Source organism: Triturus cristatus, chromosome 1_2, assembly GCF_964204655.1.
Source record: "Triturus cristatus chromosome 1_2, aTriCri1.1, whole genome shotgun sequence".
Lineage (NCBI taxonomy): Eukaryota > Metazoa > Chordata > Amphibia > Caudata > Salamandridae > Triturus > Triturus cristatus.
This window is the reverse complement of record NC_140580.1, coordinates 644,415,361-644,427,987: the sequence shown is the minus strand read 5'-3', so window position 1 is coordinate 644,427,987 and position 12,627 is coordinate 644,415,361. Positions and strand designations below refer to the sequence as shown.

General features: G+C 45.5%; 1 protein-coding gene across 3 annotated transcripts in view; it reads left to right on the top strand.

The window, feature by feature from the left end:
- The window catches only part of LOC146867778 (synaptotagmin-15-like), a 278,429-nt gene that overhangs the window by 191,879 nt on the left and 73,923 nt on the right, over nucleotides 1–12,627 (top strand). The window lies entirely within an intron of this gene.

The following is a 12,627-nucleotide window of genomic DNA, read 5'->3' as shown; positions in this document are numbered from 1 at the left end:
TTTCTGAACAATTTTACAATTTTGGGAGGCTCAGTAAACTCGGACCATCTCGCCCTACCTGAGGGTGCTTTAAGTTTGACCAGATCCCCCACTTGTAAACTCAAGTTTTTGACTGCATGTAACTTGTCAAATCTGGCTTTTCTCTTGGTCATAGCCTTTCGTTCTCTGCCTCGCCATTGTGCCTCTTTTGAATGACCTGTCCAACCTTTGTACCACTTCATCCACCCTGGTACTAACCTTGAGTTGGGTTTTCTAGCTTTGAGTAATTCGAAAGGTGTCATACCTGTGGTTTGAAGGGGGATAAGTCTGTAAGCTTCTAGACGTTTCAATACCTCGTCCTTCCAGCACAGCCCACCTGCCCTCGCTATTTGGATACCCTCTTTGAGGGTCTTGTTGAATCGTTCAACCATCCCATTGGTCTCTGGATGATAAAGTGCCCATAGCTTGTGCTTTATCCCATTGCACTCTAGGAATTCCCTCATTTCTTTTGAGCAGAGTTGCACCCCATTGTCTGTCAGCAAGCTACTTGGCATTCCCTCCCTGATAAACACTTCTAATAGGAAGTCTATGACAGTTATTGTGGTCAATTCAGACACAAACTTTAACTCGGGCCACCTGGAGTAGAGATCTTTGAGTACCAGTATGAAAGGTGTGCAATGTTCTCCTGTCAAAGGACCCACTATGTCAAAAGCCACATCCGCCCTCGGGTCAACAGGAAGAGACCTGCAGTGCATAGGAGGCCTGTGTTGTTTTAGGACCTTGTCACTTGTGGAGCATGGTACACAGTCTCTTATTTTCCTTTCGATTTCCCGATCCATGCTGGGCCACCAATAGTCTAGATGCAACCTCTGTTGGGTTTTGGTAACTCCCAGGTGCCCCTCGTGGGCCAAGTTGACCAAGCTTTCTCTCAAAATTTTGGGAGGGACCAACCTTGTACCCCTGAAAAGACAATCGTCAGCGATGGATAGTTCATCTCTAACCATCCAGAACGGTCTAAGTGTCTCTTCCTGCTTGTCTTGGTCCATCCAAACTCCCTAAGTCTTTTCACACACCCTCTGCAGGAGCACGTCAGCTCTCAAAGCTTTCTTCCAGCATTCTTCTTCTACAGCTCCTTGAGTGATGACACACACATTCTCTGCCTGCTTCTCCTTGTCTGCCTCATCTTCCTCCTCACCGTCAACTGCTTCATCACTTACTTCTCTCACCAGGCGACAGAGACAGTCCGCTGCAAAGTTCCTCACCCTGGGTACGTATTCGACTTCAAACGTGTATTCTTGAAAACTCACAACCCACCTCCTGATTCTGCTTGATTCTTCATGAATACTTCGACAAGAGGCTTCTGGTCGGTCCTCAGACTGAACTTCATTCTCCACACAAAGTCTCTGAATTTATTAACAGCCCAATGAGCCGGCAAAGCCTCTTTCTCGATAACCGAGTAGTTGACCTCTGCCTTGCGTAGCGAGCGTGATGCAAACGCTATTGTTTCCTCTCCTCCTTCTCCTATTTGCATCAGAACTGCTCCTGAGCTCTTGGAGCTGGCATCCGCGGTTATGACAGTTTTCATGCCGAGTACAAAGGATTTGAGGCTGGGTGCTTCAGCCAAGGCCTTCTTGGTGTCTTCGAACTCCTTCTGGCACCCTCACTCCAGTCGAATGTTACCCTTTTCCTTAGCAGGTTGCAGATAATATATATGCGCCTGGCAAAATTCTGAACAAATTTGCTGTAGAATTCCACCATGTCAATAACGGATTTGATTTCATCTTTGCTTTTGGGTGGCGTGAGGTTAAGAATGGTGTTTTGCAGATCTGTCTTAGGGCGAATGCCCTCTGTTGTCACCTTGTGCCCCAGGAACTCTATCTGAGCACACCCGATCTTGCACTTTTCTCTCTTTACCATGAGACCTTGTTCTTGGAATCTCTTAAGCACCTGTCTGATTGTGTTGTGTACCATCCTACCCCCCGAAGATCAGAACATCATCCTGATAGCATAAAACCCCAGGTATGCCCTTTAGGAGGTTGCTCATGATCCTTTGAAAAACCGCTGCAGGGGACAGAAGTCCAAACAGCCCACTATGTCAAAAGCCATGGCTTGAACTTGTAGGCCCCCATAGGCGTGATGAACGCTGTGAGTTCTTGTGATTCTGGGTGGAGTCTGACTTGGTAGTAGGCAGCGGTTAGATCAAATGTTGTGAATAACTTTGCCCCTGCTAACCTGCTCATCATTTGTGAAATGTTCGGCAAAGGGTATTTGTCAACTATAACTTCCCTATTAAGTGCTCTTAGATCAATGCACAGACGCATTGCGCCATCACCCTTCTTGGCTGTAACAATTAGTGCTAACCACTCCGTGGCTTCTACTGGTTTGATCACTTCCAACCTGCACAACTTCTCTAACTCCTCCCTCACTGCTTCCTGTATCGAGATGGGTAGGTTCCTAACCTTGGCTGAGACTGGCTTGGAGTTTTCTTTGGGTCTTATTTTGTGTGCATAGTGTTTGAGGCATCCTAGCTGCTCGGTGAAGACTTCCCTGATTTCTTCCTCAATTCCCTCCAGTGTTTTTCCCACCTCTTGTACCAATATCTGAGGGTTCTTGTTGGGATTGAGGTAAATGCCTTAAATCCTTTTGGGCTTGCCAACCTAGTATGTTGTCCCCCTTCTTGAATACAAATATCTTTGTGCCCGCAAGTCTGTCTTTGTAACCTACAGTGCCCCAGAAGTAACCCCTCATCTGTATGGGTTTCCCACCATAGCCTCCCGGTCTTACATCCATTCTCTGCAGTGACAAATTTCCCTTTGACACTTTCTCAAAATCTTCTGCAGATATGATTGTAAGTTTTGAACACGAATCCAACTTAGCTTCAACTCTTGTCTCCTCTACGGGCTATGAAATCTTTGGGATTGCTCACTGTCTCTCCCTGAATCTGTAATACAATTTCATCACAGACACAGGTGGTGTCTTCTCTGTTGTTTTTCCTGTAATTTGCGTTACTTCTGCAACATTATCTAAAATGACCCTTCCTACCGCGCTGATTACATGTCACTTTAAGTGCAGGGCACACCCTGTTATTTGTTAAATGTCCAGGTCTACCACACCTGTAACAACTTCCTTTGAAAGGCCGACTAACCTCATTCTCCTTCTGTTCCTTTTTTTGACCTTTGACTGCCAACACGTTCTCACTCCCCACAGAGACTTCATTAACTTTGGCTTTCCCTTCACAATCCTGTTTGATTTCGCTCACATACTGCATTGTGTTCTACCTGTTTAGCTACAATAAGCACCTCCCCAAGGGGCGGGTCATCTTTTAACCACAACTCTTCATGTATATGCTCAATCTTACACGTCAAGAGAAATTGATCACGTATCCGTTCCTCACACGCTCCACCAAACTTGAATGTGGCAGCTAGTTTTCGCAACTCAGAAACAAATTCCTCTACCGTCTCACCATCCTTCTGCCGTCTCTTTCCAAAATGGTATCGTTCCATAATCGTGCTAATTTTCGGCAGGAAGTGGATGTCTACTTTTTTCACACTAATTTCATACTCTTTCAGCCCTCTTGCATCGTTTACATTCAAGTCAGGGAGATGTTCTAGAACTTCTTGAACTTCAGCCCCTAGGTAGTATAACAATAATGCTACTTTCCTTGCTAAACCTAGATTAGGACCACAAACCACTGCATAGTTTTGGAGAAAAAAAATTCCACTTGTTCCATTTTAGAGCAGGCTCCCCTGGTGTTGCCAAGAAGAACAGTGGAGGCGTAACATTCTGCATACTATATGTAAATAGTTAAACTCTTCTACCAAGAAATTATAGTGAAACTACTTCCTTTTTTGTCCCTTAGTTCTCAACACCAACCACCAGTTACAACACAACCTAACCAAAAATAGAACAGAAGGAGTCAACCAATTTGATAATGAGAGGACAAAAAGGACTGCTGCAAATGAAACAGCGAGTAAAGTTCCCCTAGATGGCGCTGTTGTTCAGAAACTGTACTGGAAGTGGCTCCTCGCAGATGACACCCATAAATTCTGTGCCAGTCAGCGTGACCGGCCAGGCCTTACTCCGCACAACAGTTTTTAGTTCTCGGCTAGCGAAGGCTGCGCTTGCGCCGTCTCGCTCGCGAGATTTAATGACTTGGAGAAGAGGGGCTTGAACCCGCCCCTCTTCTCCCCTCTTCTCCATTGGCTGGCCTCTTGAATGCTGGCCAGCCATTGGAGAAGAGGTTTGTCACTCCGAACAGGCCCCGTCCTTTTCGGATTCGGGGGCGTTTTTTTTATTGCTTTTTGGTTGTTTTTCGCTTTTTGGCAGCCCGCCCCTTACACGCCCACAAGACAGCATGTCTTCACGCTGCCTACACGTGCCAGTCGGCTCTCTGATTGGTTGGCAACTACCAAATAAGCAGTGTGATTGGTCGACCTTGTCAACCAATCAGAGAGCCGACTGGCGCGTTGTGTGATGTGTCTTGTTTACCCTGCAGGCGTTTGTGCCGATCTGCCGCTGCTCCTCGCAGCCCCTAAGTGCTTCTTTGGGGTGCATCGCGGTCCGTGGAGGCCGAGGACGGCTGCTTCACGACAACACCCTAGACTTAGAAAGCACGTGTTTTCATTCCGGGCAGGAGGGGGGCGGAAGCGGCACGGATGAGCCATGGAGACGTGGATTGCACAACCGGCGTCTGCATGAAATCTGTCTGGAATGTCCTCTCAAAGGACGCTCTCTTCTTCGTGGGCAGGTACACAGGTTTCAGGGCGCTTTGAAGCACGGCGCTTCAGACTCTAGCAGTGCCCTGACACACGCAGATCCAGAAACGGGAGCTATGAGAAGTGAGGGGGCTCTGTTCCAGGCCCGTTTCCGGGCACTGACTAACGCTGAGCTCAGCCTGGACAGCTCATTTATACAAGGGCCTCCGCTCCCCCATCCCCTGCCCGGAAAGAAACACATTCTCAGATGCGATAAAGGAAGCAATTGGGCCTTTTTCATCTTTTCAAAGATCGCTCCCGGGGCTGGCGCGGGCACAGGGGCCTGTGAAGCGCGGTGACTCAATCGCCCGGCTTCAGGAAATCAGAGGAGATTAAAAGTAGTTCTTAGCGACTGCACATGACATGAGCCGAGAGAGTAAACACAGCGCGTGGCCGTGACTCACTGGGGGTTTTGATGTACACACCTCCAGGCCGGTGCCCTCTGCGACGAGGGCAGGCAGCAGCGGCCAAGGAAGTTATTACTAGAGGGCTAGTGGGCACAGAAAGGAGCACTGGTAAAACCGTTGTGGCCTCTATTGAAAAATAGTATATTCGTTAAAAAAAAAAACATTACAGAACATGACGTGGCCACTAGGAATGTTCGTGCACTTCTTATGTGTATACGTTTGATTCAGCGAAGTGCAGCGTGAGGTCAGTTGTATGGTCACTTGTTGATCTCGCCAGTACCATTGTTTTAAAATATGTTGCACATTCTGTGCAGCGCTTCGTTTAGCAAACTCGACAAGACAGGGCTTTGTTATTTAAGTGTGGCTGCTCAGGATCTCCATTTCAGCAGAAAACTCCCCGTTTAATAGATTTATTTTGCAAAGAGTGACTTTTACTTGTCCGCCTTCTATCTGGGGCGGTATGTTTCGAGCGCATTGGCTTAACATTACGTATAGTTGCGTGTTGGCATATTTAAAGGGGTAGTGTTCATTTTCTTTGTCGGCTCTAAAGTGCTCCACTCTGCTCCCGTTTGGGAAATCATTAAGTCATTCTGGCGATCTAGCTCATCCAGTTGAATGCTCGTGCCTTGAAAAGAGCGCTGATTGGCAGTTCATGAGTTCGAATCCTAGGAAAGCCTTCTTTAATTTTCTGTCCTTTCCAATGTCGTAAATTAAGCAACATAAACCGGGAAATACTAAAGTGTTCTTCAATGGGTGGAAAGGTTGGGTTGTCCGTGCCTTCCGTGGGTTGTCCGTGCCTTCTTCCACTTCCCGTTGTCCGCGCCTTCTCCCCTCCTCACTCCCATTGTCCATGACTCCTGCCCCCCGCCCTCCCTCCCGTTGTCCGTGCCTTCTTCCCCTTCCCGTTGTCCGCCCCTTCTCCCCTCCTCCCTCCCGTTGTCCGTGATGATTATCATTTGCAATGTAATAGGACTCGTGTAAATGCGAGTCCTGTTGCATTGTAAATGCTTGTTTTAACTCTTGTAAGCACATTTGATTTCACTATATGAAGTCTGTAATGATTTCAATTAATCGTACAATAAACATATATCTATCTGTAGATGGGGTGCGGTGCATGGACAAGGACTTCAGTTTAAATGTCACATGACGTCTAAGCGTGTGGGTGAGAGTTCCGCTCTGAGGGGCCGTGTACAGTGCCGAGTATGAGAAAGGGAGGCAGCGAGGGGCAGCCTCGGCGAGGGAGGGGTGGGGGATGGATATGTTCTAACCTCTCCGAGCAAAGACGTGTGTAGTGCGGAGAAGGGTCCCGCTCAGCAAGGACTCGGCCTGGTAAGGAACGGGTATGGAGTGGTTTAGTGAGAATACGTGGGCCGGATGAATCCAAGTACCTCAAAAACCACGCATCCAGTGTTGATGGATCATTTTTCAAATCTTGATTTTCGGATCTGAATTATGTCCCCCAAAAAGCAGTGACTTCTAATAGCACTGGGCTGGATAACAGGCATTTGGCAAGCATGCAGCAAAGCTTGAAAGGAAGAGGTTCAGTGAGTGAGAGAGTCATCAAGGGAAAGGTTCAACAAGAGAGATATTAAATGAGGTAGATATTAAAGAGGAGCTTTATGAAGGGTTTTCAGTGACGGAGGTTTACTGAGAAAGGTTGCATGAGTGCGGGTCCGTGAGGCAGGGGTTCAGTTAGGGTGACTCAGTGAGGGTATGTTCAGTGAATCTGATTCTGTGAGCAAGGTTCTGTGAAAGGGGTTGAACAAGGGAGAGGTTCAGTGAAGGAGGTTTAGTGAGAGCAAGGTTCAACGAGGGAGAGGTTCAATGAGGGAGGTTTATTATGAGTGAGGTTCAGTGAGGGAGAGTTTCAGCGAGGGCACTTCAGTGAGGAAGAGATTCAATAAAGTCAGTCCGTCCAGTGATGAAAATTCAGCGAGCAGATTCTATGTACTGTGCAAGTCATTTATGATGATACGGTTCAGTGACGAGAGGTTGAAAGAGCAGAGGGTCAGAAAGTGGAGGTTCACCCAGTGAGGTTCAGTGGGTAGGTTTGGTCCGAAATAAGTTTAATAAGGAGAAGGCGAGTGAGAAGGTGTTCATTAGGTAAAAGCGAGCTTCTTTGAGAAAATACTTTTCAGGAGCTTCAGTTCGGGTCTTGATGCAGGTGGCTCTGTGCGTGGCTCTATTTGTGTGTGGGTTGCTCTTTGTGAGTGGCTCTGTGGGTGGCTGTGTGTGTGGGTGGCTTTGTGTGTGGCTCTGTGTGGGTGCAAATGCAATAGGTCTCGCATTTGAGAGTGATTAAGCTATTGACATTGTAAATAACAATGCCGTTTCTTTAAATGTTTTAAAAACAAAAACATAAACAAAAATAATGTCATGAGCAATGCCAATAGCTCTAACTTTACCAATGCTGAGACCATTGCATTGCAAATGCTTGTTTTAAGATGTTGAGGGAAGACAATCCGAGTATTGGTATTGACTTTAAAGCACTGAGTCCCGTTAAGTGTGGTGTCTCTCTTCACTGCAGAGAACGAAAGGGATCGGCAGTAGAAAAGCTCAATGTTAGAAAGAAAAAAACTCTTAAATCCCCAAAATGCTCTTACAGAGCTCCTCGCAGCACCAAGCAGAGTGAGTAACAGGGCAGCGTATCCAAACAGCAGGTCCAACTGAACCTAAAACAGAGTACAGAGACGGGTGCTGAGGAGAATGTTGGGTTGCGAAGACCACGCCAGGGAGCTCAATAAAAGACCTGCCAGTGCTGGGAAAGTTGCGCAACCGGCAGACGGTTTCCCTGAGGAGAAGAGAGACTAATCGGTGACAGGTCCAATGAGGTGTCCGTAAGGCTGAAAAATAATACAGGCAGTCTCGCAAAAGCAGGGGGCTCCACAGTATTTATTCACAACCCCGCAGCCCATAGACCACCTCGTAAACGGCAGATGGTTCTGAAGAATTACACAAAACACCACAGCTCACAGGCGGCTTCGCACAGCAGGGGAAGCTATATTCTCTCACGGCACCGCAGCCCACAGACAGCCTCGCAACAGCAGGGGGCTCTTCTGTATTACTCACGGCTCCGCAGCCTTTCCATTAAGTACGAAACGAAATTCCACGCATGTTGAGGTCACAATCCGCTGTCCCTTGAATGTTCCTGTGCCCGTCCTCAGTAGCCAGTGTAATATTCAGGCTCGATGCGGGCATGTAGAGTCACAGGAAGCGATGTTCGTAGAACAAAGAAGCTGTATTTTTAAGACAGCATAAATACCTCAGCCACAGTTGTCGACGACCAGCATGCTCTCTCAAACACTTATGCAGGGAGCTCAACATAGAATCTTCGGTGCGGTGACATTCTAAAGCCTGTCACCAGGGGAACAAACCATTACCATGTACATGGGAGGGGGTGAGTGGAATAAACAGTGCAACCCCACAAGCGGGAGATACCACAAGGACCTTATTACCGACCTCTGATGGAAGTGACGTGGCATGATTATGGCACTTCACTACATACCGGGCCCTTTTGCAAATGGTGAGAGGAAGTGCCAGATACAAGTGAGTGAAGCTAATTTAAACAGTGAGGAAATATGTCTAAATCAAATCGCAAATTAAAGTGAAATTTAAGCAAATTTCTCAGGGAAACTTTGTTCATCACCATTTTTATGCCGTGAATGGCAACACCCAATACCTCTGGGGAAGGTAATCGTCAGTAAGAAGACTCTTATGTTTTGGATTATTACCTGTGTGCCCATCAAGAAATGCCTGTGTTTCTTCTCTCAATGCTATTAAAATGTTGCTGCAAAATGCATCCTTTGGCCCCATTAGAAAAACTTCTTAAGGGGAGCCTAACTCCAAAAAGTACCTTTTGCGTAGAATATAACTCACTTGCTTGCTCATATATATTCAGGATGTTGTTTCAAGTGGGGGCTACTTATTTTTTCTGGCTAGTCCACCGATACCACTGATGGCATCTGAAATCTTTGGCAGTGCGAGTTATACTTATGTGAGGTACTTACAACTTGTGAAATTCCATGGTTTATGGAGTTTAAACAGTAGCGCTTTTTCAGTAAATTTCTAAGGCTTTTTGAACGGAAGTTAATATCTTACTACCTTCCACATCAGATAGATAGATAGATAGATAGATAGATAGATAGATAGATAGATAGATAGACAACCGAAGCAGCAGTAGCACCTCTGTAACTATGATATCGAGTCAGATTTTCCACATGAAAGGCTTTGTTTTCTTAATAACTTTCATGCTGTTCAACACATCTGCACAAATTGCCACAAAAAAGAAGTTTTAAAACGGCATTTTGCTGTTTGATACACAAAATACACAGGAACGCGTCGAGTTTTGTTTATTCTCTAATAAAAGAGTGTGTGACTTATCTTTTTCACTTTTAGTGAAACATTTATTACCCCAACTTTTGGTTACATTTCCTAAATATTAATTACATATTATTTAAAAAGTTAAGTACTGTGTGTTAGTTTTATTTTGTTTTAAAATTAATATTTATAAACAAAATTATTATATTTAAATTATTTAATTATTTAGTAAATATTTATTTTGAAGAAGTAATTAGCTGTAACATTTTATTTGATCTATTTTACTTTAAAACTGAATATTTTAGGGTTAAATTTCACAATAAGGTAAATACAACACTTAAAACAAAAACCTTTCATGATTTTTCCATTTCTTTCTCAAAGGGAGACCAGAGTGGTGAAGATCTCCCTCAAAATGGGAGGAATCTCCACCTATGTGTGAGAAGCTACAAGTAGTAATTTTAAATTGGTAAATTTGATTCCACTCCCAGGTGTCAAGGTGTGGAACCAAGTCAGTCAACACTTAGGGCCCGATTCCGATCTCGCTCGGAAGCGCTCTTGACGGCATCAGTCATTAGCAAGTCCTAGTCGTACGTGTGATTTCTGTGCGACTCGTACAGCTGTACGAGCGAGCAAGTACGATGAGATAATTGACTCACGCTCCGAGCGACTCGTACGTGTCAGCGATCCCCTCCGGATGACTCCGCCACGGCCGACACACACAGCGCAATGGGGTGGATTCCCAGACAACCAAGTATGATGCGCGCGTCAAGCAGCTGGATCGAGCCGGAGCCTCCGACTCGAAAAAGCTCCAGGAAGCAGACTTCGGGGTTCCGTCACGAGCCCTCCTTCACTCCGGGCCCTACGACTCGATCACTGGTCCCCCCTACACATGCATGCACAGTGCGGGCAGAACCGAGGCGTCCCAGCGATAGGGGGCGCCCTTGTCTGAGACGTGCGTTTACTGTCTTTGGGTGCCTATGTATGCAACGTACACCAGGCTCCCATACACTTCAATGGGAATCCCGAGCGACCCGAATCCGTCAGCGCTGCAGCGCATCGTGCCATGTCGCTCGGAGCCCAGGAGCCCGGGTTGCTGGGAAAGCTCTACGGGCGCGAGTCGGCCATAGGGCTTTCCAAGCGAGATCGGAATCGCCCCCTTTGAAGGAAATTTGCACTCGGAAATGATAAACAGCCAAGAGTAGTAAATTTACTCCAAAGTATAAGAGTAAATTTATACATGTAGATTTACTCACTTGTGAATTTACCTTTGTGATTACGTCACACAGTTTCCCGGTGGCCAATATTGGTGAAAGCGTCTGCATTATTGTTTCCGGGATAGTGAAGCCTGGTGTCATTGAACTGGAAAAGAAGGTGCCACACAAGTAAAAAAAAAAAAAAAAGTAAAGCTGCGTTTCTTACCTGAGGTAAATCTCCCAGCACACGTTAGATGAGTAACTTGTGGAGTGTTCTACATGCAATAATGTTGAAGATTTCTTGGGAGAGTCATTTGGCCTGGTCGTTAGGAACTATGGGCCAGATGTAGGTAATCCACAAATACCGAATTCTTAATACCAAATTTTACCGATTCGGTATTAAGAAATCGGTATTTTTTATGTAGGTAATGAATTGGTAAAAAATACCGATTCCTTAATATTCCTTATTACCGAATCGGTAATACCGATTCGGTAATAAGGAATACCTACCCATTCATTCCTATGGGCTTGGAGGCCCATAGGAATGAATCTAAAGCCATTCTGTATTAGCGATTTGATATTACCGAATCGGTAATACCGGGAGGTACTTCAAGGGTGCCAGGGTGTCCAAAGGACACCCTGTTGCACCCCTGAAATGTGCCTGTGTGCACATGTGGCGCACATACATGCCCTAAGGGCATGGATGTGTGCCACATGGCACTTAAAAAAAATTCAAAAGTGAATTTTTAAAGGAATTTGTTAATTACCACCAACTTGAAGTTGATGGTAATTAACAAATTCTTAAAGCACATAAGCACTCTTTTATGTGCTTTCTACATTGCATTTACTGAATCGGTAAATACCGATTCGGTAAATACAGATTCATCACCTACATTAGGAATGGCTAAATACCGGTCGGTAACCCTGAAATCTACAGAATTTCGAGGTTACCGACTGGTATTTAGCCAACTACATCTGGCCCTATAACTCTTAATGTGAAGTTTAAGAGTTGGAGTCCAAAGTTTGCAGTGGCAATTCTATACTTTGCACCACATAATAAAAGAGGGTCTGATCGTCCTCCAATGGGATCTTTGATATAGGGCAGTATCCTATTGGCTCAAGTGAGTTTTCAGCCAATAGGGTTCATTTACATCTATTGAAGGGACATGACTCCTTGTGGGTTATACTGACTCACTACTTTTTGTAATTTACAAACCGAGGTGGTGGATAGAATAGCATTTTAACAAAGACACGTGGAAAGGAAAAGCCGTAGATCATGAAAATTCAGAGCCAGGAGTAGAACCAGGAGGTATTTTTCTTTGAGAAGCAGATGTTCTGACAAAGGTATGAATAATTCTTCTCTTGGGACCAGAATGAATAAACGTTGTGACTAATGCCATGGAGGCAGAGAGGGAATGTTTTTTTTCTTTTTTTTTTAGGGTTGCATCAAAGCTAGTTCATGTTTCTTTGTGAAAAAAGGGAGGTAAACCGGTCAATGTGGAAAGGAACCTCTAAAAGAGGTTCAGACAGTGTGCCGTGCAACTGAAGAGATTAAAGGCTGCAAGTGAAGTGAGATGGAAATGTTACTTTTTTGTCCTGGCGCTGAACTAAGAATGTTTACGGCTTCCCTTACAGAGCTCTGTGGATGACTTATGCTTCCTGCACTCAGCAGTTAATTAGTTAGCAAGTTCCTGGCTCTGCCGGAGTCATGGTTATTAGAGCTGCCTTAAAGAATGCAATAGGTTTCACATAATAGGAGCCATGCATAGCATTCCTTCTCTGGTGACTCCCTACAGGCGAAGAGTTTGCTGTAATTGTTACAATTACCTATATGCAGCTCGTAGTGCCCATGACGTAGTGTGTTATTGATTCTCGCAGTTGCGGGAAAAATACCGCAGCAGTGAAATGCGAGTGGTGAGCTCTATTGCTGCACTGAGGGCTCACGGCGACTTGGTCCCGACTTGTCTTATTGACACC